The sequence below is a fragment of the Sus scrofa genome, chromosome 1 (genome assembly GCF_054392235.1).
Source record: "Sus scrofa isolate SSC_HxYL_T2T_F1_AM1 chromosome 1, Sscrofa_HxYL_maternal_Yorkshire_Landrace_v2.0, whole genome shotgun sequence".
Lineage (NCBI taxonomy): Eukaryota > Metazoa > Chordata > Mammalia > Artiodactyla > Suidae > Sus > Sus scrofa.
In genome coordinates, this window is record NC_139383.1 from 110506844 (window position 1) to 110531011 (window position 24168).

General features: G+C 40.8%; 1 protein-coding gene across 5 annotated transcripts in view; it reads left to right on the forward strand.

Annotated features, from left to right (window-relative positions):
* LOC146406294 (uncharacterized) overlaps positions 1-24168 on the forward strand; it is an 840349-nt gene that overhangs the window by 177885 nt on the left and 638296 nt on the right. For 2 of the 5 annotated variants that reach the window (XR_014808990.1, XR_014808993.1), the window contains 2 exons: positions 18637-18706; positions 21355-23190. The gene's annotated coding sequence lies outside the window, so the exon portion shown is untranslated. Of the gene's footprint in view, positions 1-9816; positions 9970-18636; positions 18707-21354; positions 23191-24168 lie in introns of those variants that run through there. The other 3 variants (XR_014808994.1, XM_084966342.1, XR_014808995.1) reach the window with 2 other exon arrangements.

Here is a 24168-nt window from a genome sequence, read left to right on the forward strand (position 1 = left end):
AAGGGGATAGAGCTATAAACTCCTGGGCATGTTGAATGGTGGTTTGAGGGATTTCCCATTATGGCTCAGCAGGTTAAGGACCCAATATAGTCTCTGTGAGGATGCAGGTTCGATTCCTGGCCTTGATCAGTGGGTTAAGTTTCTGGCGTTGCCACAAGCCTCTGTGTAGGTTGCAGATGTGGCTTAGACCCTATGTTGCCATGGCTGTGGCATAGGCCAATAGCTGCAGCTCTGATTCTACCCCTAGCCCAGGAACTTCCATATACTGCAGGTGCAGCAGTTAAAAAAAAAAAAAAAAGTGGTTTGACATTATCCATTTGATGGCCACCTCTTAAATGTTATAAAAACCATTGGTACAATTGGTAAAATTTATAGAATTTTTCATTTAGGGATTACACATAATGGTACAAGAACAATTATATTTGTATATATACCAGTGACTATATTAACCTCACCCAACTATCATTGTATAGATAGTATCAGTCTACTGCCTTATCTTAAATCACTGATAATTTCGAATGTTAGATTTTAGTAAATCTATGGCCTGAATCTAACCATATTTATTCATTTGTAAAGGTACTGATGATGATTTTGGGATAAGACTGAACAATGAACAATCGCTTCCTTGTGAAAAGAAAAGGCTTCATTTTTTATAGGTAGAAAAGAAAAGGCTTCATTTTTTATAGGTAGTTACATTTATGTAACTACCTCCCTCTGATTTGAATAGTGTTCAAATCAGATATGGCCCTGGGAGTAACTGGAGTAGAGCTGCAAAGTGTTGCTATCAATAGCTGCTGAAAATAACAATTCTTAATGCTTGAAAGATCTTATGGGTTTTCCCCCAGCTATTTCTGGCTGTACCTATGCTTTCAATCAAGCCAACGCTCACCAAGGATGGCGCTAAAAGAGCAATGAGTATGGCGCCACCTGCTGGTCATTTCTGCCCTTGCCAGGGTGTGCTCCCTGGTGATAGGCATGTCTCTTTAACTCAGCCCTTAACCCAATCTTTGTCATGTTTATATGACTGAAATTTTTGGAGGGTGTGTGGAACAGAGTCTTGTCTTCAGCTGAAGAGGCATGGTGGTTGAATATGCTGCAAAGCTCTTACCATCCCCCTCACACATGACTTCAGTAACTGGCTTGGATTTTGCTATTCTTTTTTTCCACTGTGGGTCCTGCAGAGGGGTCTTTATTCAGAGCCTAGGGTCCTCCCCTCATGTAAGGTCTGCTACACTTGGAAGTTAGTATCTGTACATTAGTGTTTGACCAATTTCTTCCTCACCCATGGATCACAGGTGTTAACGCTTTCCTCTTTGAAGCTTTGCCAAGAGCAAATCACCTACCACTTAAGAGGAGATTTATTACATTTAAGCAAAGGATAAAACGTTTCTACAGGGATACTTTATGCATCAGCAAAAGTGCTGTCCCAGCCTAGGCTGAGTCAGCTATCATCACCTCCCTGGCTATCGCTTCTCTCACTGCTGTACAGCAACGGGGGTCCAGAACATGAACACTAAAAGGCAGTCAGATGCCACACACCTCTTCTGAGTTGACCTCCTGCAACTCCAGGCAATTTTCTCGTGCAAGCTAGTTTTATGGTTTTTACTGACACTCAAACTGGCTCTTGGCCATTTAGTTATTGGTCAGTCTGAGCATATGATCCATAGATTTCCCAAGTCACCGGAAAGAAAAGATGGAGTAATAAGATCAGATAGTCATTGTATTCCAGGCACCTGTTAGAGTCTGGGATTGCTGTTGGCATGGAGTTCCAAAAGGAGTATGATTTTTTGATGTTAGCCAAATATCTGGATATATTATTCCTTTGCAAAAAACTTTTGTCAGTGATAAAAGCTATCTCCCTCCATGATATGTCCCTTGATGAGAGCCAGATTCACTTTTCTGTTTTCAAAACCTGCTTAGGACCCTAAAGGTTATAGTGGATGCATCCACTTAGGTATGCAGAATAGAAACAGGCCTGTGTGTGCATGTGTACATGTGAGTTACGTGTTAAAGGGAGCCCTGAGGTCTGTTACAGGATCTTAAGGCATAGTCTTGTTATTATCTGGAAAGTCATATTACCCTATAGTCTTCCTCCAAGGTCCTCACTGATACAGCTATGGACTAAGTCTGAGTCCAGTCTGGCCAGACTGATCTGCATATCCTGATATGGACCACTGAGTGACTGTACCCATAGCAGTGAGCTAGAGGTGATTGGTGTTCCTGGCCCTGCCTCTTTCTGCTTTCCCTTCTTCCTTTATCAGCCTCTGTTGCAAAGGTCCTGTCAGAACCAACTGGAGACAGAACCAATCAAATCATCATTTAGCATCTGGAAGGGAGCATGCCTGTAATCTACTTGATTTTCATCCATTTAACTGTCTATTATGATATCCCTGAGATCATAGGTAGCAAAGGTTATTTTGCTAAGTTCCATTTCCTTCCCTTCATATCTTCCTCCTCATCCCTTTCTTCTGGGGGAAAAGTATATATATACATATATAGATATATATTTTCTGCATTAGAGCCAAACAAAGTGAAAATGTTTGCAAACCACATTTTTTTTTCTCATTTAAAATGAAAATAAATTTAATGAACGCCGAGACAAATTTAGAGGTTCACTATTTTATTCAATAGAAGAATAACAATGAGAAAAACAGCTCTGCTCTTTAGGAACTAAAATGCTTATATCTGGGAAGATCCCTTGTGGTGCAGCAGATTAAGGATCTGATGTAGGCACTGCTGTGGTTAGGGTTCGTTCCCTGGCCCAGGAACTTTCACATGATGCAGGTGTGGGAAAAAATGTAAATAAATAAAATGCTCATATCTGGGCATATTTGTGAACTAGGAAGACAGACACATTCTTTCTACTTTTCATTCTGAAATTATATCAACACCAGTAGGACAGTGGGGACTTGGGGTAGCTTGTTACTATCATTGATCTCCATAAATATCACCTGAGTTTTTAGTTAAACATTCAGTTTCTCCAGTTTGTCCTCTAAAGATGTGGGGCTAAAAATAAACAATATGTATTTTTTAAACTAGTGCCCTAGATGATTCTTAGGGAAACAGTGTCCTAAAGGAATCCAGACTGAATCTTTCTGGTAACATCCAACAGGCAGCACTGGAATGTTTTGCACCTAAGCAGTATATCCCACCTCGAGGGCTGTGCATGCCTGAATCCAGGGAGAGGTGGTGCTGGCAATCTTCGGTCCTGTCTACATCTTTCTGTCCAGGGCCTCTCTCTATTACAAGTTTGCTTTGAGGCAATTTGTCCACTTTAGATTGTGGGTCTGTTGGGTAAAAACTTTAGCTGATTTTACACTCCTTACACAGTCAAGGATGGGTCCTCAGGCTACGGAGAAAATGATACAAAACTAGCTTTTTCTATTCTTTGACATCTTAACAGTGGCTTCAACACAATTACAAAAAAAAAAAAAGAGGTGAGTTAACAGAATTAAGGTAAAAAAGTGTTCTTTGACAGAGGCTCTGGTATCTGCAAATTATCGTAAGGGCATCCAGTGTCTGTAATAAAGCTCACTTACCTTCAGGGTGTGTATGAAAATGAGGGAAAAGGTAATTTACTGTTTGTGGAAAAATCTATTTATGTATTTTGAATACATGTATGTATTACATACATGGTATAAGTATTAAGTAATGGGGCTATTCATTCATTTATTTTTTAGCAAATGAACCTAAATTTCTATCCCCTTTAAAGATGTATTCTTGGAAATTAACCTAAGTCATTCATATATACATACACATATATGTATATATATATATGACCTTATGTTTTTATCCCAAACTCTGTAATCCTACATGACTTTTCATTTTGCTACTCATGACTTTTGAAAGGGCTCCAAGTATCAAGTTTGCCTGAGAACATGCAAGTTTAAAACTGAAATGCATAGGTCTCAGTCAGCTCAGGCTTTCGTAAAAAGATTCCACAGACTGGGCATCTTACACAACAGAGGTTTTATTTCTCGCAATTTCTCTCAGTTCTGAAGACTGAGCAGTTCAAGGTCAAGGCACTAGGAAATCTGGTGTCTGGTGAGGGCAATCTTCCTGGTTTGCAGTCTGCTGTCTTTCCATATCCTCCTGTGGTGGAGAGCCAGATCATCACTAATTCCATTCATAAGAGCTCCACTCTCATGACCTGATCACCTCGCAAAGGCCTCACCTCCTCAGACCACCACACCAGGCATTAGACTTCAACATGTGAACTCCAGGGGGACACAAAACATTCAGGCCTTAGCAAATACAGTCCTGTCAATAAAAGACTCCCTCCATAACAATGTAAGAGAGAAACTATTTGTAGGTAAGCAGTATCAGATGTAAGGCAGCATAGAAGTGACTATGAAGTCTGGAAAGAAATGCGTTTATACAGCACATAGAGGGAAGACTAAATCATCCCAGCTCTAAGAGAGGCAAACAAACATAACTTGTGATTGACTCCTATGCACTTCATGAGTTAGTTTTAGGTATTTGCTCACAGTCAAGAGTCAGAAGACCTGTAACCTCGCTCGTAACATCAAAAGTTTTGTGAACTCTCAGGAGTTCCCATTGTGGCTCGGTGGTAATGAACATGACTAGTACCCATAAGGATGCGGGTTCCATCCCTGACATCAGGGGGTTAAAGGATCCAGTGTTGCCGTGAGCTGTGGTGTAGGTTGTAGACTTGGCTTGGATCTGACATTGCTGTGGCTGTGGTGTAGGCCGGTAGCCACAACTCCGATTAGACCCCCCCCTAGCCTGGGAACTTCCATATGCATTGGGTGTGGGCCTAGAAAAACCAAAAAAAAAGAAAAAGAAAAAGAAAAATTCTGTGACCTCGGTTTTTAAGAAGGCATCCTAAAGAGGTGAGCTCAGGAAGTAAACTATGCCTCTCCTCAAAGAAAACTCCATTTTATGCTCTTCCATTCCCTTGCCAATTCCCTCAGTGATGTTCTTGCTGTGGTTTGAGCAATGGTTATACAACTGGAAGAAGTATGTTACCTGGTAGGCTGATCCTTTCGAACAAAAACACTAATTATATATAAAAACCTTGGTATATTTACTTTAAAAAAAAGCCCCTGTCACAGTTGGCATGTGGGTTGAACTACTAACAGTGAAAGCTCTTTTAAAAAGTCATTTTACTGAGTCATGCATTCAGGGAAAGCCTGAGGAAGGAGGTAACCAGGCAGTAGAATTGGAGATGCTGAGAGCAGATGACTTGATTTGCTCACAGAAAGGAGACCAAGCCAGGACTCGTGGGGGAGCTGTGGGGGCCTGGGCTGCAGAGGTGCTTGGGTGTCTCCTGGGTGGTCTTAGAGACAAGGAGTGGGACATGTCCCCTACACTGAGGAAGGGCTACCCTGATGTTTCAGTGCTGTGACTTTGACATCCTAACAGCTGAGTGTAAGCTGTGAGGTAAAGTACCAAAGCCAAAGAAAACAGTAGAGGATTAGCCACCAGAGAGTAAAGACTACATTTTTGTCCTAGGTAAAAAGGGATGTGGGAGGCAGACTCATGGTGCTGGTGTGATTTATTGTTCTTTAATGTGTTCAGCTCTTTATACCAACCCTATCCAGTAGAATTTTCTGTAAGATGGAGATTTTTATATCTCTACTATCTAGTATGGTAACTACTAGCCACCTGTGGCTCTTGAGCCCCCAAAATGTGTTAATGAGGAGTTCCCTGGTGGCCTAATATTTAAGGATCCAGCATTGTCACTGCTATGGCTTGGGTCCCTGCTATGGCACGGATTTAATCCCTGGCCTGGGAACTTCTGCATGCCATGGGCATAGCCAAAAAATGTGTTGAGAATAAGGAATTGATGTCTCAATTTTATTCAATTTTAATTAATTTTTTTCTTTTTATGTTTTCTTTTTATACTTGCACCGAAGGCATATAGAAGTTCCCAGGCCAGGGGTCAAATTGGAGCTGCAGCTGCCAGCTTCTACCACAGCCATGGCAACCGTGGATCTGAGCTGCATCTGCGACCTACGTTGTAGCCTGTGGCAATGTTGGTTCCTTAACCCACTGAGTGAGGTCAGGGATCCAACTGCATCCTGATGGACACTATGTCTGGCTCTTAACCTGCTAAGCCACAACAGGAACTCCTAATTTTAATTAATTTAAATTAAAGCATCCACATGGACTCAGGGATACTATATTGGATAGTGCTTTAGTAAAGTGCTTTAGTACTTCTACAAGACTTGGAACGTATACATACTTTTTTCTTTAAAGTCAACTTTCCTGTTTTTTTTTTTTTTTCTTCTTTTACAGTTACATTTCTTTTCTTTCTTTTTTTTTCCTTAGCTGAAGTGTAATTGACCTATAACACTGTTAGTTACAGGAATACAACATAGTGATTTAATATTCCTATACATTACAAAATGATCACTATAATAAATCTAGTTACCATCTGTCACCAAAGTTAATACAATATTATTGACTCTCTATATATTCCCCATGCTGTACATTTTATCCCTGTAACTTGTTTATATTATTACTTGAAGTTTATTCCTCTTAATCTCCCTCACCCATTTAATTTATCCTCCCAACTCACTCCCCTCTGCAACCACCTGTTTGTTCCCTGTATCTATGAGTTTGGTTCTGTTTTGTTATGTTTGTTTGTTTGTTTTGTTTTTTAGAGCCCATGTATAAGTGAAATCATACAGTATTTTTCTTTCTCTCTATGACTTATTTTACTTAGCATAATACCCTCTAGCTCTATCCATGTTGTTGCAAATGGCAAGATTTCATTTGTTTTATGGCTGAATAATATTCCAGTGTGTGTATGTGTATGTGTGTATATATATATGCCACATCTTCTTTATCCATTCATCTGTCAAGGGACACTAGGGTTAGGTTCATATCTAGGTTATTGTAAATAAAGCTACAGTGAACGCAGGGGTACAAATATCTTTTTGATTGTTTTCGTCATTAAAATACCCAGAAGTGCAGGAGGGTTCCCTTTTCTCCACAGCCCCTGTTATTTGTGGTTTTATTAATTATGGCCATTCTGACTGGTGTGAGGTGGTATCTCATGGTAGTTTTGATTTGCATTTCTCTTATAATCAGCGATGTTGAGCATTTTTTCATGTGTTTGCTGGCCATCTGTGTATCTTCTTTGGAGATATGTCTACTCAGGTCTTTTGCCCATTTTTCCATTGATTGATTGGTTTTTTTGCTGTTGGATTGTATAAGTTGTTTATATATTCTAGAGATTAAGCCCTTGTCGGTTGCATCATTTGAAACTATTTTCTCCCATTCTGTAAGTTGTCTTTTTGTTTTCTTTTTGGTTTCCTTTGCTGTGCAAAAGCTTTTCAGTTTGATGAGGTCCCATGGGTTTATTTTTGCTCTAATTTCTATTGCTTTGGGAGACTGACCTGAGAAAATATTCATGATGTTGATGTCAGAGAGTGTTTTGCCTATGTTTTCTTCTAGGAGTTGGATGGTGTCCTGTCGTATATGTAAGTCTTTCCGCCATTTGGAGTTTATTTTTGTGCATGGTGTGAGGGTGTGTTCTAGTTTCATTGCTTTGCATGCAGCTGTCCAGGTTTCCCAGCAATGCTTGCTGAATAGACTTTCCTTTTCCCATTTGATGTTCTTGCCTCCCTTGTCAAAGATTAATTGACCATAGGTGTCAGGGTTTATTTCTGGATTCTCTATTCTGTTCCATTGGGCTGTCTGTCTGTTTTGGTACCAGTACCACACTGTTTTGATGACTGTGGCTTTGTAGTATTTCTTGAAGTCTGGGAGAGTTATGCCTCCTGCTTGGTTTTTGTTTCTCAGGATTGCTTTGGCAATTCTGGGTCTTTTGTGGTTCCATATAAATGTTTGGATTGTTTGTTCTAGTTCTGTGAAAAATGTCCTGGGTAATTTGATAGGGATTGCATTGAATCTGTAGATTGCTTTGGGTAGTATGGCCATTTTTACAATATTGATTTTCCCAATCCAGGAACATGGAATATCTTTCCACTTCTTTCCATCTTCTTTGATTTCTTTGATTAAAGTTTTATAGTTCTCGGCATATAGGTCCTTTACCTCCTTGGTCAGGTGTATTCCGAGGTATTTGATTTTGTGAGGTACAATTTTAAAAGGTATCGTATTTTTGGATTCCTTTTCTAATGTTTCATTGCTGGTATACAGAAATGCAACTGACTTCTGAATGTTAATCTTCTATCCTGCCACATTGCTGAATTTATTAATCAGTTCAAGGAGTTTTGGGGTTGAGTCCTTAGGGTTTTCTAGGTATAGTATCATGTCATCTGCATACAGTGACAGTTTGATCTCTTCTCTTCCTATATGGATGCCTTTGATTTCTTTTGTTTGTCTAATTGCTGTGGCTAGGACTTCCAAAACGATGTTGAAGAGCAGTGGTGAGAGTGGGCATCCCTGTCTTGTTCCAGATTTGAGTGAGAAGGCTTTCAGTTTTTCCCCATTGAGAATTATATTTGCTGTGGGTTTATCATAAATGGCTTTGATTATATTCAGGAATGTTCCCTCTATACCCACTTTGGCGAGGGTCTTGAACAAGTGCTGGAGGGGCTGTGGAGAAAAGGGAACCTTCCTGCACTGTTGGTGGGAATGTAAACTGGTACAGCCACTATGGAGAACAGTTTGGAGATACCTTAGAAATCTATCCATAGAACTTCTGTACGACCCCACAATCCCACTCTTGGGCATATATCTGGACAAAACTCTACTTAAAAGAGACACATGCTCCTGCATGTTCATTGCAGCATTATTCACAATAGCCAGGACATGGAAACAACCCAAATGTCCATCGACAGAGGATTGGATTGGGAAGATGTGGTATATATACACAATGGAATACTACTCAGCCATAAAAAGGATGACATAATGCCATTTGCAGCAACATGGATGGAACTAGAGAATCTCATACTGAGTGAAATGAGCCAGAAAGACAAAGACAAATACCATATGATATCACTTATAACTGGAATCTAATATCCAGCACAAATGAACATCTCCACAGAAAAGAAAATCACGGACTTGGAGAAAAGACTTGTGGCTGCCTGATGGGAGGGGGAGGGAGTGGGAGGGATCGGGAGCTTGGGCTTATCAGACACAACTTGGAATATATTTACAAGGAGATCCTGCTGAGTAGCATTGAGAACTATGTCTAGATACTCATGTTGCAACAGAACAAAGGGTGGGAAAAAAATGTAATTGTAATGTATACATGTAAGGATAACTTGATCCCCTTGTTGTACAGTGGGAAAAAAAAAATACCCAGAAGTGAAATTGCTGGGTCATATGGTAGTTTGTTTTTAATTTCTCGAGAAACCTCCCATACTGTGTTTTATAGTGGCTCCTTAACCCACTGAGGGATGCCAGGGATCAAACCCACAACCTCACGGTTCTTATTTGGATTCGTTTCTACTGTGCCATGACAGGAGCTCCCTAATTAAAAATTTTTTTTATTAGGGTATACTTTATTTACAGTGTTGTCCCAATTTCTGTTATACAGCATTGTGTGTATATATATATATTTTCTCATATTATCTTTCATCAGGGTCTATCCCAAGAGATTAGACATAGCTCCCTGTGCTGTACAGTAGCATTTCATTGACTATCCATTCTAAATGTAATGGTTTGCATCTACAACCCTGAACTCCCTGTCCATCCTCTTTCCTCCCCCCGTTATCAATCCCATGTCTGATCTCTACCTCTGTGATCTGTTTCTGTTTTGTAGATAGGATCATTTGTGCCAGATTTTAGATTCTACATATAAGTAGTAATACCTATCTATCTATCTATCTATCTATCTATCTATCTATCTATCTATCTATATTTTTTTTGTCTTTTTAGGACTTCACTTACTGCATGTGAAAGTTCCCAGATGTGGCACTGAATTGGAGCTGCAGCTGCTGGCCTAAACCACAGCCACAACAATGTTGGATCCAAACCATGTCTACAACCCACACCCTAGCTTGTGGCAATGCTGGATCCTTAACCCACTGAGTAAGGCCAGAAGTCAAACCCTCATCCTCTTTGATATTCGTCAGGTTCGTCACTGCTGAGCCATGACAGGAACTCTCATATCATACATATTCTTGATCATTAAAAATGTGGTCTTTCTGACTGAGGGATAGAATATTAATAATAGTCACCCTAATCTCCTTCAGAAATTGGAAAGGATCATTTCTTTACATGGTCTCACGTTGCCGTCTATAGTGAGCCCCTGCAATAGGAACAATTTGCTGGGGCTGTAGCCCCACATTGTGTAATTACTTTAACTGACATCAGAGTCTTGGTCTGAATTCCCTGTGCCAGGGCTCCAGGCCCCAGGTTGAAAAATAAATTGAGGAAATAGGACTGTAATAATTGAGAGAGTCCACACACTTCATAGGTGACTTTTGCACTCAGTGAGATGCCTGAACCAGAGGCATCTGGCTCTGGCAAAGCTTCTGGCTCGCTGGAAATAGGCCATCTCAGATGACTGTTACATGTTAGGACAGAGTTGAACTTCTCAGGGATTCTATGGAATTCTGCTTATAAGAGAGGCCTGAGCAGTGAGAACTACTTTAGGGGAAATGAGCCTTCTGAGTGCTACCTCTGATCTCAGCAGAGCTATGCTGTACCCACTACTTCTATGAGTTGATGCTCAACATGAACCTGACTTCTGTTAATAGATTTATCCTCTATCTCGATTCTACCCAAGTTCCTATTTCCTTTTATTTTCCTGCCTTCTTCTTGGCCTTGTCCCTTGGTTCGTGCCACAACCTAACCCTGTGCTCCCGGCAAGTGCATCTTTAGTCTTGACTCTATATAGGATCGATCTCATTTTTATGTCTTTCTTTGGCCTCCTGCCCACCTCTCTGTGGCCACCATGCACTAGCCCTTCAGCCCTTTACTATTTCAGGCACAGTGAAGTGATAGAGGAGATCCCATTTTAGATGGAGCCATCTTTCATTGGTTGTCAAATTATACCAACTAGGCAATCACTAATTAAACTAACACATAGCACCAGCCTGAAAACATCAATCTTCATCCTTTCCTGATGGAAAGGGTTTCTAGTGTCATGGAACAGCCTGTTCTGTGCATTACTTATCACAGTGGTTCATCATTTTTATCTAACAAGTTAATTTTTAGCTTGGCTGTATATTTGAGTATACTGAGAAACCCTTAGAAAACATGGTAACTCTCAGGCCCTAGTTAAATCAGGATCTATATGGGGCATAGTGAGAGATGGGTGCCCTGATATCATTATTTAAGGAAAAAACTCACTGAGTAATTCCAATAAGCAGCCACTTCTCTAACATATAGGATGAGGCCAGAGATGAACACTCCACACATCTTGGTTGGAGATCTACCATTCAACCATCATGTAATAATGGGTAAGTCAGTTCAACTCTCTGAGCCTTGATTTCCATATCTATGCAATGGGAAGAGTCATAACCCCTCTCGCAGAATGCCGTAAGAATTTACACAAAAGTATAAGGGAAAGCAATTTCTGAATGGCAAAGTGCTAAGCAATACAAGTGACTTTGGCTGCTATCACATTCTTCCTTTGTCCAACAAATAAGCTTGTAGCCAAGTGCATATATCAGTGTTAGAGTGCTATCTTAACACTAACCCCAAATCCTCTGCCCACGTCTGGGGAGACTTTAGTGGTAATAATTATAAGCACACCTGGTGTAATTGTGGGATCAAGTTTAAATGCACATTGTCTTCCAACACTATTTTTGAAAGCCAGCTAAGATCCTGGCCTCAGTAACATCTTAGGGCAGAGAGCACTAAAGGTTAATTTCAATTGGATGGTCTTAAACTATTTCTAACGCCCTGTGTTTTATGTCACCTTGTTCTCTTTTTTTGGCCATGCCCACAGCATGTAGAAGTTCCCGAGCCAGGGATTGAACCCATGCCACAGCAGTGACAATGCCAGATCCTTAACTCACTAGGCCACTGGGGAATGCCATCACCTTGTTCTTTTCATGGAGCAGGAAAGCCAATCACCCCATACCTTTGTTTCTTTTCCCTTTATTTCAGAAGCAAATACACTTTAGCTTTCAGGTTTAGACAAGCAGAAAATTGTGAAAACAATGTTCCAGTTCCTTTGTTTGCAGGAGTGTCCAGGATCCTGGCTAGATGCTTATATGTCTAAGAGTAACAGGGGAAAATGCTCATCATTTAACTTCAAGGCCAGCCTGGCTAGAAATTGAGCCCTAAGCTGCTGCTTTCAGGTTCTAAAGCTTTAGGAGGGTAGAAGAAATGCAGTGACCTGACTGAAAACCTAAGAATGCCACAGCTGATATCCAAGAACAAGCTGTTGTGTGTAGGAACACCAGATGTCCTGACACCAGAAAGTGGATATCACAGATCTGAGAAGAGCTGTGGCAGGAAAGAGCCAATTCACAAGATTTTTTTCTTTTTTCTAATTAATTCTGATTTTATCATAAATGGATGCTTGTAGTAAAAAAAATAAATCAACACAGAAAGGGATAATACATCTAAAGTATTCATCATTATTCCTAATAGGTCATCATTTTAAATTTTGGAATATATTCTTTGAATATTTTTTTTTTTGCAGAATTTCTGTTTATCACATGATTTTAGTTTTTCAAATAATCAAATATTGTGAATAGCTTTACAATGTAAGTCAAAATATGTTATTATCATCCTCTTCCTTTGAATGCACAGACAACACACATATGTGTGCATGTGTGTGTGTACAGGCACGGTTTGGCAAGCATTGTGGTGTGAGCTAATTTTTAATTAGAGCCATTTTGAAGATGGCATTTGTTTTCAGTATTATCCCAGAATTCCTGAGCTGGCAGGGATATCCAGAGTTCATCTAAAAGATATTCTGGGAGTTCCCACTGTGGCACAGTGGGTTAAGAATCATACTGCAGTAGCTTGGGTAGCTGGGGAGATGCAGGTTCCAACTTTGGCTCAGCGCAGTGGGTTAAAGGACACAGCCTTGCTGCAGCTGTGGCATAGGTCATAGCTGCTGCTGCTTGGATTCCATCCCTGGCCTGGGAACTTTCATATACCACAGGTGTGCCCATAAAACAAATAAAATAAATAAAAGATCTGTGACAGAGACAGAAGTTCAAGTCTGCATCCACTAAAGAATCTTGTAACACATATCTTGCAGTATATGCATCACCTTCTGCTTCTCATCTTGGAAGACAAACAAGGTTAAAAATACTTTAACTCTAAGTGATATTAGCTAGAAAGTAGATCTGCCTGGAGTTCTGCCTGCCTTGCTTGGCCCTAACCAGCTATGAAAGGGGTTAAGGCATAGGAGAGGGAGAGGACTGCTGGGCTGTGTGGCCAGAGCCACTGATGTCCACCTGTGAGCAGTTGTTGAGCTGGTTGGTTAGTGAGCTGGTTGGAGGAAGGTCAACTGCCCTTGAAGCTACATTTAGCAGCCACAGGAAAGGATCTACAAGTACAGCCAGGCCTGGCCAGAAATAGAATCAGCACATTAGAAAAGCCAAGGTAGCATATCAGCTGGGTCAGCTTATGCCTGTCCACACAAGATAGAGGAGACTCATCAATTTGAGAAATTATTGGGATCCCAAAAGTCCGATTGTCTTTCCCTTTCATACCAGACTGTGCACATTCTCCATGTGGGACCCCACCCTTCACTACTTGCTCCATGTATTGTGGCTGTAAGACACCTAATGCTCCTGCCTTCCCAGATTCTACTCTTGGTTCTCATGCTGTCACAGTGTGCCCCCAAACACCAGTGGATGTTTCTTAGGAGGGTTAAAACTTATTGATTTTCTCTTAGGCTTGATGCCTTAACCACATAGAATTTTTTTACTAGCCCATGGATGCATATGCCTATTAACTTGACATCTATTTAATTACCCATTAAAAGAGATTTCCATGAAGTACCTTGGGGGAATACAGATAACTGTAGGATTTGGTCTTTACCCGAAAGAAACTTCTATTCTGGAGGTACAAAACAGACCCCTGTGAAACATTTCAGAGTTGCTGAGGCAGAATACAATTCAAGGTAGATTTCCATGGTGTGTATGAAAACAGGTCAGAAGAGAGGAGAACTGTTGACAAGCAAATGGGTCTGTAGGGCTTTCTCTCAGCAGTGGATCTTTACCTTAGCCTTGATGGTGGATGAAAAATATGTGGGTGCACTGGGGTCAAGGACCAGGAGAGATGTGTATTCCTCATGCAGTAAGGAGCCATGAACATGCTGAATTCATGAGATGGTGAAAGGATGGGACAAATCTATAGCAGAAAGCTATGTTGGTTGCTCTCTCTACATGACATAGACCAGATTCAAATTCTCAAGGAGGGGAAGACTCTCAGAGGAAACAAAAAGCTTCACTGAAAGGGGTTAAAAGGTGAGTAAGGCTGAAGGCTCCTGTTTCCCTTAGGCTTCATTTCCTTAGTGTTAAATAGTTCTGAAGTTAAATATTTAATTAGTTCTCTTCTGAATGGCCTGCTCTTGTTCCTCCCGGAACATTCTTTCGTTGTAGGTCCATGAGTCCAAATCAGTGATGGAAATGGTGACAACCTGTGGAACCTGGTATAGCTGTTTGGTGTGGTTTGGGACAGTTCATAGGGTGATGAAGACACTGACTGTTAATTTTATTTTCCAATAATAGTCCTACTTTGCATGGAATCAGGCCACTTTCTCTTCCTTTGACCAACAGTATGTATTTTAAACACAGCTGGTCATGGACTTGAATAGGCTCACCTGGCGTTTCACCTAGAGCCTTTGTCCCATCAGTACTGTGTGCCGACCACTGTTCAGTGGATTAGCGCACACAGAGGTACACTTAAGAGAATGTTAGTGATTTAGTCCTCTTGTAAATTGATCATTTAAAACATGCTATGGTCCCTGTGGTTCCCCTTAAATCCCCTCTTCAGGCCATGGAGAGAGAGAAGATAAACTCTAATGACATCTTCGTGATGCACTTTATGGCTTTTTGGCTGGCAGTTACAATTCAAGAATGGAGTCTCCCTGGGTATTCAAATATCTCGATGCCATTCTAATCTCCTGGGCCAGAAATGAACCAGGACAGAATTAGAGAATATCTCTAGTCAATCCCTTTCATGCTTCCTATGAGGGAACTGAGGACCTGAGGAGGAAAGTGACTCCTTCTGTTTCATTAAGGAATGGCAGAGTTGGCCCAAGCCCCAGCTGCCAGTTTCTGATTTACTGTGTGACTTCTGCCTTCAGTCAGCTCCCATCTGGCTGCCTGTCTCCATCTTTACCACTTATCATATAAGTGTGTAAAATAAAAATATTTAAATGATAAAATCAAATTGCCAAGAATCTCCCCATCATGCTATAGCTACGGTTAAGATTTTTATTTAGATCTCTTCAAACTTTGTTCCTATGTTTGTTGAGTGCAAAACATATATATTTTATCAGAATGGAACCATAGTTATATTTGTTCTATGACCAGTTTTTCTCACCTACATTTATCATGAGCATCTTTTCATGTCACCACATATAGACTAGCATCTGTATCTTTAAAGACTGCACTGCAGTCTATTTTATGGATGAACTGTAATATTTGGATATAGTAGCCTGCTGTTATATGTTTAAATATTATTAAATTATTTTAGCAGATGTCCATTTATTTCCTTATGACAAATTCCAGGAAGTTGATAGATCAAATGATATATGCCTGTTTTTGAGACTTTTGATACATATTACCGAATGCTCTCTGGGAAGATTGGAACAATTCACATTCTTACCAGCAATAAAAGAGAACAGTTCCTCCTCCCACCCCCCCCAATAGCAGACATTAACATTTTCATCTTCTTTTACAATCTGACAGGTAAACCATTTCATGCTCTTTCTGTTTTGTTTAGTTTTTTTTGGGGGGGTTGCACTTGCAGAATGTGGAAGTTTCCAGGCCGGGGATTGAACCCTTGCCATTATGGTGACCTGAGTCACTGCAGTGATAACACTGGATCCTTAATGTGCTGCTCCACAAAAGAGCTCCTAATTTGTATTCTTTGATAACTGGTGAGGTTAAACAATTTTTTTTTATAAGTTCATTGACCATTTGTAGAATATTTTTGTGAGGCTAATAGCGTCAGATTTTCCTCACCACATTGACCTTCATGGCTCTAATTAAAAGGGTACTGAAAGGATGAACTAAGTGGTTTATTAGATCCAGTACACATGAGTTGGAGATTACGTACTGTATTTCCCTTTAAGATTCTCCAGCACTGGGAGTTCCCATTGCGGTGCAGCAGAAACGAATCTCACTAGTATCCATGAGGATTTGGGTTCGATCCCTGGCCTTGCTCAGTGGGTTCAGGACCCGGCGTTGCTGTGAGCTGTGGTATAGGTTGCAGACACAGCTTGGATCTGGTGTTGCTGTGACTGTATCATAGGCTGGCAGCTGTAGCTCTGCTTCAACCCCAAGCCTGGGAACTTTCATATGATACACATGCAGCCCTAAAAGGCAAAAAAAAAAAAAAAAAAAAAAAAAAAAAAAAGAGAGATTCTCCAGCTCTAAAAACTAAGTAAACAAATGAACCTATATAGACAGCAAAGTAACATATTTTTTTTCTTCTAAATTTTATTGGATGATAGTTGACTTATAATGTTGTGTTAGTGGCAGGTGTTCATCTACATGAATCAATTATACATATACATATATCCATTCCTTTTCAGATTCTTCTCCCATGTAGGTTATTACACAGTACTGAGTAGATTTCCCGATGCTATCTATACAGTAGGTCCTTGTTACTTATCTCTTTTATATATAATAGCGTGTATGTTAATCCCAGTCTCCTAATTTATCCTTCCCTTCAGTGTTTCCCTTTGGTATCCATAAATTCGGTTTCTAAGTCATTGACTCTGTGTCTGTTTTGTGAACAGCATGCTAGGTTGAGACTCTTTTTGTTATTGTTTTCCTTTGTTTGAACATTAACAACTACATCTCAAAATTTGACCAAGTCCTATAGAACCCCTCTGATATAAGGTTATTGTTGTTATTTTATTTGTTTGTTTGTTTTTTGCTTTTTAGGGCCACACCCGTGGCATATTGAAGTTCCCAGGCTAGGGGTTGAATCAGAGCTCCAGCTGCTGGCCCAACCACAGCCACAGCAACTTGGGATCCAAGCAGCATCTGTGACCCACATCACAGCTCATGGCAACGTGGGATCCTTAACCCACTGAGCAGGGCCAGGGATTGAACCCACATTGTCATGGATACTAGTTGGATTCATTTCCGCTGAGCCACAATGCGAACTCCTGTTTTTTTGTTTGTTTGTTTGTTTTTTCTCTAACACGTGTTGGTGACTTTCCCTAGTTCTCCTAGGTTAGCAATCACTTGAATGCTACCCTCTGTGCCCACAGCAGCTGATCAACAGTTTCCTAAACACTCTAAATTGTGTGCATGCAAAACAATAGCCCTCCAACTTTGTCCAAGTAGATTTTTCTTAGCCCGGATATCATTCTCTATAACATAGTCACTATGGAGATGTATATGTGTAAATATACATGTGTATCTGTTTATGTCTGCAGGCTTATTTCAGTGATACAAACCTCCCTCAAAAGCTTTTTAACTTTTTGTCTAAATACGATTCTTTTTCTCTCTAGGGAATCTTACTCAGAAACCAGGAGAAACCCTCCTTCCGGTTCCTAGTATCTAGTAAAACCTGGTAACTATTTCTCTAGCATAGTTCCAAGATTGTCTTAGGCTTTATTTTATAGGGGCCTGTCTCCCTCTTTAAGTTAAGGGCATCTTGAGAACAGGAGATTTTATTTTATTTTTTTGCAACCCTGGCACTTAGTGGCTGATTAATAATTATTACTTGAAAAATTCAATTAGATTCACAATGGCAATTGCACAAGAGGTAAGGGCAGGACCTTGGAGGCACTAGAGGCAAATCCAAAGTAGCCTTGAAAGAATACGTTTTCTGGAAAGAGAGTGACATAGTCAAATTTTATCTACTCCACAATTTTGTCTTAAATCAGTCCTATGGATTATTGGTTCCTAAGCTCTTGGATTTCACATATTAGTAAAATTTCAAAAATTGACCGAACAATAAAAAGCAACAATGGGATCCTACTGTACAGCATAGGGAAATGTGTGTGATTGGGTCACTTTGTTGTACAACAGAACGTGATGAAACGTAAATCAATTATAACAATAATAAAAAATAAATAAAAAATAAAAAGCAGCAAAATTTCATCATCATTTTCAGTAAGGAATTTTGATACAGCAAAAGTAAGAGACATATGAGGATAAAGGATTTTTTTTTTTTCTTTCTGCCTGCCCTGTGGCATATGGCTGCACTTGGGACATAATGCTGCAGCCAAAGCAATGCCGGATCTTTTGACACATTTAGCTCATGAAGGACTCTCTGCAATGTCTTTATTGTTTTATATTCCTACTGGATTTGTGAAGATTTCATTACATAGTAGTACCGGTGTGCAGATTGGCTTTTAAAAACTGCTCATGTGGCCCAATATTTGGCATGGGTAAGGATGTACTAATCGAATGCCGGGGGGAGGGTCTTCTCTGATAGATGAACCAGGCACCCTTTTTTTGGCCACAGGGATAAATTCCAAGGAGAAGATGAATGTCTCAAGAAGAGGATCATGGTCCCCTAATTATTTATGGAATAAGAGAGAGGGTTGGTATGACAGATTCCTCTTTTTTTTTAATTGTTGTTTTGTTTTAGGAAGAAATGAAAGAGACCATTTGGGTTCCATGCTGGATGAGACTTCAAACAATCAGCAATGCCCTCTAAGGTACTGCTTGGTTTTGTCATTTCCTTCTCGACTGGACAAGAAACTGGGAATTCATCGTATCCATGACATCAGCCTTTCCTGTGTAAGAAGCTGAAAGCAAACCACAAGAGGATCTGGCTTCTCTAATTGTCCCATTTAGAGGAGGCTGCACATCACATTTGGAGATAATGAATTGGCGTCTTAAGTGGGAGTCTGAGGAGTTATGGTGTCTTTTTTTGGTGGCATTCCTCTTTCCCAAAATGCTTTACTGAGGGGTCTATGAAGACAAGGGAGCGGTCTTAGCAGGAGGGGAAAGTGGCTGATGAATACAGGCTCTGTGGGGCAGCTGCATATAGTATTTGTGATGTCATTTTTCTTCTTTCTGGTCTTTGTGTGGGTTCCTCCAGAGCCAGACTTGATTTGAGAACTCAAGTGCAGGAGTTCCTGCTGTGGCAAGGTGGGTTTAAGAATCCAGCTGCAGTGGCTTGGGTCGCTGTGGAGGCTTGGGTTCCATCCCCTGCCCAGCACAGTGTGTTAAAGGATCCAGTGTTGCCACAGCTGCAGCTCAGATTCAGTCCCCGGCCTGGGAACTTCCATATGCTGTGGGTGCAGCAAAAAAATTTTAAAAATAAAAAAAGGCTGCATGGAGAAGCTGCATATAACATCTGTGAAACTGCTTTTCTTCTTGAGCTCCCCAGAGCCAGACCTTGATTCAACAATTCAGGCAAAAGCAGTTCAGTGAGAGGTGCTAGGAACACATGTATTGTATGCAGGGGGAGGAGAGAGACCAGGCAGGGTGCTCTGTGAAGCCAGCCACTGTGTTTGCAGCCTGGACCTTAACCACCCAGGGGACTCTGGAAAAGGCCTTGGAATATCCAGTTTAAGGGGTGAGAGATGGGGTACACCTTTGCACTAGCTAATCACTGGCTAAGGGCCGCTCCTAGGGGGATGTTAATTATCAGATCATTGTGGTCTACACTGCATGCAAATGGTCCTGGCAGCCCCAGGCTCTGTCAATAGAGAAGGTGCCGGCAGTGGGAAGTTAGGCCATCAAGTCCCTACAGGGTAAGGAATCCAAGGACCATGGATGGACCTTCTTCTGTGAACTGGATACATTCTTATATTTTATTCTGAAATTAAAATATTTTAAAAAGATAAAATGCTATGGGGTGAGAGAAACAAACACAAGGACTTCCATGTGTGAGTGAGTCACACCCAGAGCAAAGGCCATGACCTTGTAAAGCAGACAAATAAAGAACTGAGATTAACAGGATAGGAAGGAAAAAAGTAGCCTTGCTAAATATAATCCATGTCCACTTGTTGCATTTGTTTTGTCTTAAGGATTAAGTGTGTTCTATGAAAGAAATTGCAATGTATTTTTCTAATGGTCTAGGCTAAGCTAAATGTCAAGTTTGGGAGTTTTTATCCTTGTCTGTGTGATGCTAGAATAATCACTTCACCTCACTTAGCTGTTTCTAAATCATCATCTCTGAAAAATGATGTTCACTGGCACAGAACCATCCACTATGAAATATTTTTTCCATAGTAGGTAACAAACACAATGCAGTGAGCTGTTGTAGAAATCCAACCATCTCTATAGCCCACAGATATTTACACAGCACCAGCTGTGTGCCTGGTAATATGTTAGGCATTAAGAATGAGAAGCAGTAAGATCTTGTTAGGAATTCACCTGATAATCATTTGGAATTGAGATTAGTTCTAGTGGAAAACTGAGGTGCAGAACTATTAACCCTGGGTGCTATTTTTTTGTTTGTTTGTTTGTTTTTTTCTTTTTAGGACTGCACCTGGAGCATATGGCTGTTCCCAGGCTAGGGGTCGAATCAGAGTGGCACCTGCAGGCCTACACCACAACCACAGCAACATGGGATCCAAGCCATATCTGTGACCTATGCTGCAATTTGCAGCAATGTGGGGATCCTTAACCTACTGAGCAAGGCCAGGGATCAAACCTGCATCCTCTTGGACACTACGTCGAGTTCTTAACCTGCTGAGCCACAACAGGAACTCCCGAGTGCTCATCTTTGATGGAAAAGAGCATCTCCTGGAAATGAAGAAGGTGACAATACCAGTCTCTGTCTTCTGGACTCTCCCCTCTAAACAACACTCTTCATTGAAAAGCAGAATGTCTTCCAGTTTATCAAGTGGTTGTACACGGGTCTGTATTGGATTCCAGGAAAGTAGAAAAAAGAAAGCATTGATTTGCCATGTGCTGTGCTAGGTACTCTCACCTATAGAAGCATGCATAGTTGCTATGGAGTGAATGTTTCTATCCACCCAGATTTGTATGTTTAAGTCCTAACTCCCAATGTGTTGGGATATTTGGACGTGGGGTCTTTTGGGAGGTAGTTAAGTTTATATAAGGTCATGAGGGTGGGAGTCCTCATGATGGGATTAGTGCCTTTATAGGAGGAGGAAGTGGGAGTTCCCTGGTGGCCTCATGGGTTAAGGATCCAGCATTGTCACAGCTGTGGCTTGGGTTACTGCCGTGGCATGGGGTTCAGTCCCTGGCCTGGGAACTTCAGGCCAGGTGCAGGGCAAAAAAAAAAAAAAGGAAGTAATTACATATCTCTCCTCTCTCTCCCTCTCCCCATCCCTCCCTCCTCCTTTCTGTCACCTTCCCTCCCTCTCTTTCTCTCTTTCTGACATAGGTGGACATAGTAAGAGGTCACCAGTCTGTAAGTCAGGAAGACAGTTCTCTCCAGGAACTGGGTATGCAAGCACCTTTGAGACAGACCAGGATGTGGGACCTGGGACTCTTTGCTGCAGTGGCTGCAGTGCTTGCACCTGGACAAACATCTCCTGGTGCAACAAAATACAAGAAACCAGAGGGACTAAAAATAACTGCGTACATGCACAGTTGGGACAAATTATGGGCAAGATGATATAAAAAACCTAAAAACCCAACTGCCACTTCTGAAGAGAAGAGAGCATTTCCCCTGCACACACCAACATCAAAGAGGTGGGCAGACGATTTAAGCCATCTCTCTGGCCTCATCCCTGGACCTGCTCCTACCCTCACCCCACATAAGGTACAAGCTTGTCACTGCCTACCCACAGTAAGAAAGAAAGCAAGGGAAACTTGTTGCTTGTTTTCACTCCCTGCTGCCACAGCAGGGGCCCCATAAAGCCTTACATGAATTTTTCTGTTTAGCCTCTTCTCAATTTCCATTGATTAAGAAGGTCAACACCTGCCGTGATAACACCTTCATCTTGGACTTCCCAGAATCCAGAACTGTGCGCAGTGAATGTCTCTTGTTTAAGCCACCCAGTGTAAGGTATTTTTGTTACCCCTACCTGTCCATGAGAGCTAAAGGATCCTCACATTGATTTATCTGGGTTCATTTCAAAGCACCTGGTATTTGTCAAAAGATGTTTTACAGCTGTGCTTCGAGATATGCAGTGGTCAACGGCTCTGAGCTTGTTCTGACTTACCTGTGCAGGTGAGACCTTGAGGTTTCCTAAAGTTATCTTTGCTTTATTACCATGCTAAAGTTCCACCCAGGGAGCAGACTTGCACTCTGCTAAGAACAACTTGAGCTTTGTGCAAAAACGAAGTATGGCAGATAGCACATGCCCTGGTTCCCCCAGAAATCTCTGGCCCTTTCCTAGAGCTCAGATGATGCACCTGTTTTCTATCTCTTAAATATTCCTTTACTCCGCTTCTTTTGGGGAGGAGATGTTTTTAGAGCAGGAACTCTCCCTTCTCCATCCCCTCATCAATGTATGAAGTTTCTGCTCTGCTACATAGAATCTGGTTTCGTTTGATTGGCATCTGGGACTCTGGGCAAAGGACCCAATGAGAAGGGTCACTGGCCATTGCAGATCAGTGACATTTTGTTATAGCAGCTCAAGCTGAGATGTGTATTTTCATGTAAAACATCATAGGTCTGTCAATAGATATCATTATGCCCATTTTATGAACGAAGAGACTTATCAGGCTCAGGAGGATTAAGTAAATAGCTCTAGTTAAAGAATAGTTACATATCTGAGAGTCAAAGGCAGACACATGTTCAGTTTAGCCCAGGGCTTCTTTCCCAAGGACATGAGTCTGGTTGCTTTAACCAGGTGAATATCATGATTTTATTTCGGACTCTTCATTAGTTAGACACAGCACAAATTGAGTAATTGTTAACCTCTCAAGCACACTTTGCTAATTTGTAAATAGGTTGGAAAGCAGTGACTTACATAAGCCAGCATACTGATCTGAACATGAAGATGTTAAAAGAAAAAGAAAAAAAAAAAAACATCAAATTCATACGATGTGGGCAAGGGAAGAAAAATTAGATTCTTTTTCATTTTTTTAAGGTTGTGTTTGAGCCTATATGATTATCAGGCTAAAGCAAGCAGATATAGGAAGGGGTTAACATACTTAAAAAACAGGGCAACCACAAATCAAAACCAGACATTACATTCACAAAAACTAAAAAGTAAAGTATTCAAACATAAAATAAATGGAAATCATCCAACCAAAAAAAGAAAGAAAAGAGAAACATAGAATCAACTGGAAAAAAAGGTTTAAAATGGCAATAAATACTTATCTATCAATAATCACCTTAAATGCCAATGTAAATGGGAATAATAGGATTTGTAATTTATATTTCACATATGTGGAGGGGATTTATTTCCTGTCCTGTATTTCTTCTAGAGCCCAATCCAAATCAAATTAACTTAAAAACAAACAAGTAAATAAATACTATGGGCCAGATACCTGAGTAGTTTCTCAGGTCAAAATAGTGAAACAGCACAGTGATAATGTAGTGAGAGAAAGGCTCCATCAGGGGAAGTTAGTGTGTGATGAGACAAGAGGAGGCCTTGTTTTGTTCTTAAAGGGGTGGGAAGGGAAGGATTTCTAAGGGGAAGCCTCAATGGAACAGAGAGCTGTAAGATAGGGCCCAGAAACAGGAGTTTACCAGGTGAACGGTATGGGGAAGGGGGAGGAGCAATCTACCTAGTCAAGTAAGGGTGCAGAAGTGTGAGCCAAATTGACGAGCTCTGGGAGCTGAATGGATGGAGGTGATGCTATAAAAGGTAAGTGGAAGAAACATCACCACCCTTCTTATGTCAGGTTCATGCCTTTGTCCTTCATCTGCAGTTACTGGAACTTGTTGAATTATTTTGCAAAGATGGCAGATGGGCAGTGACACGAATAGACTTACATTTCTGAAAGATTACTCTGGTTACTGTGTAGAGATTGGGGTGGATGGAGCAGAGAGGAGGCAGAAGATGGTCTTTGTTGCTTGGAGGTTTTTATTTTGCCTTCCAAGCAGATGATGATGGCCTAGAATAAAGTAATAGGAGTGAGTCTAGAAAGACATGTTCTTAATTTAATATATATTTAGAAGAGAGAGAAATATGATGGGTAAATTTCCTTATTGCTTACAGGAATGTAGAGGTGCTTGGTAAATTGTTTTCCTATCACAAGATACTTCACACATTCCACTCTAGGTCTCAGAGAAAGTGAC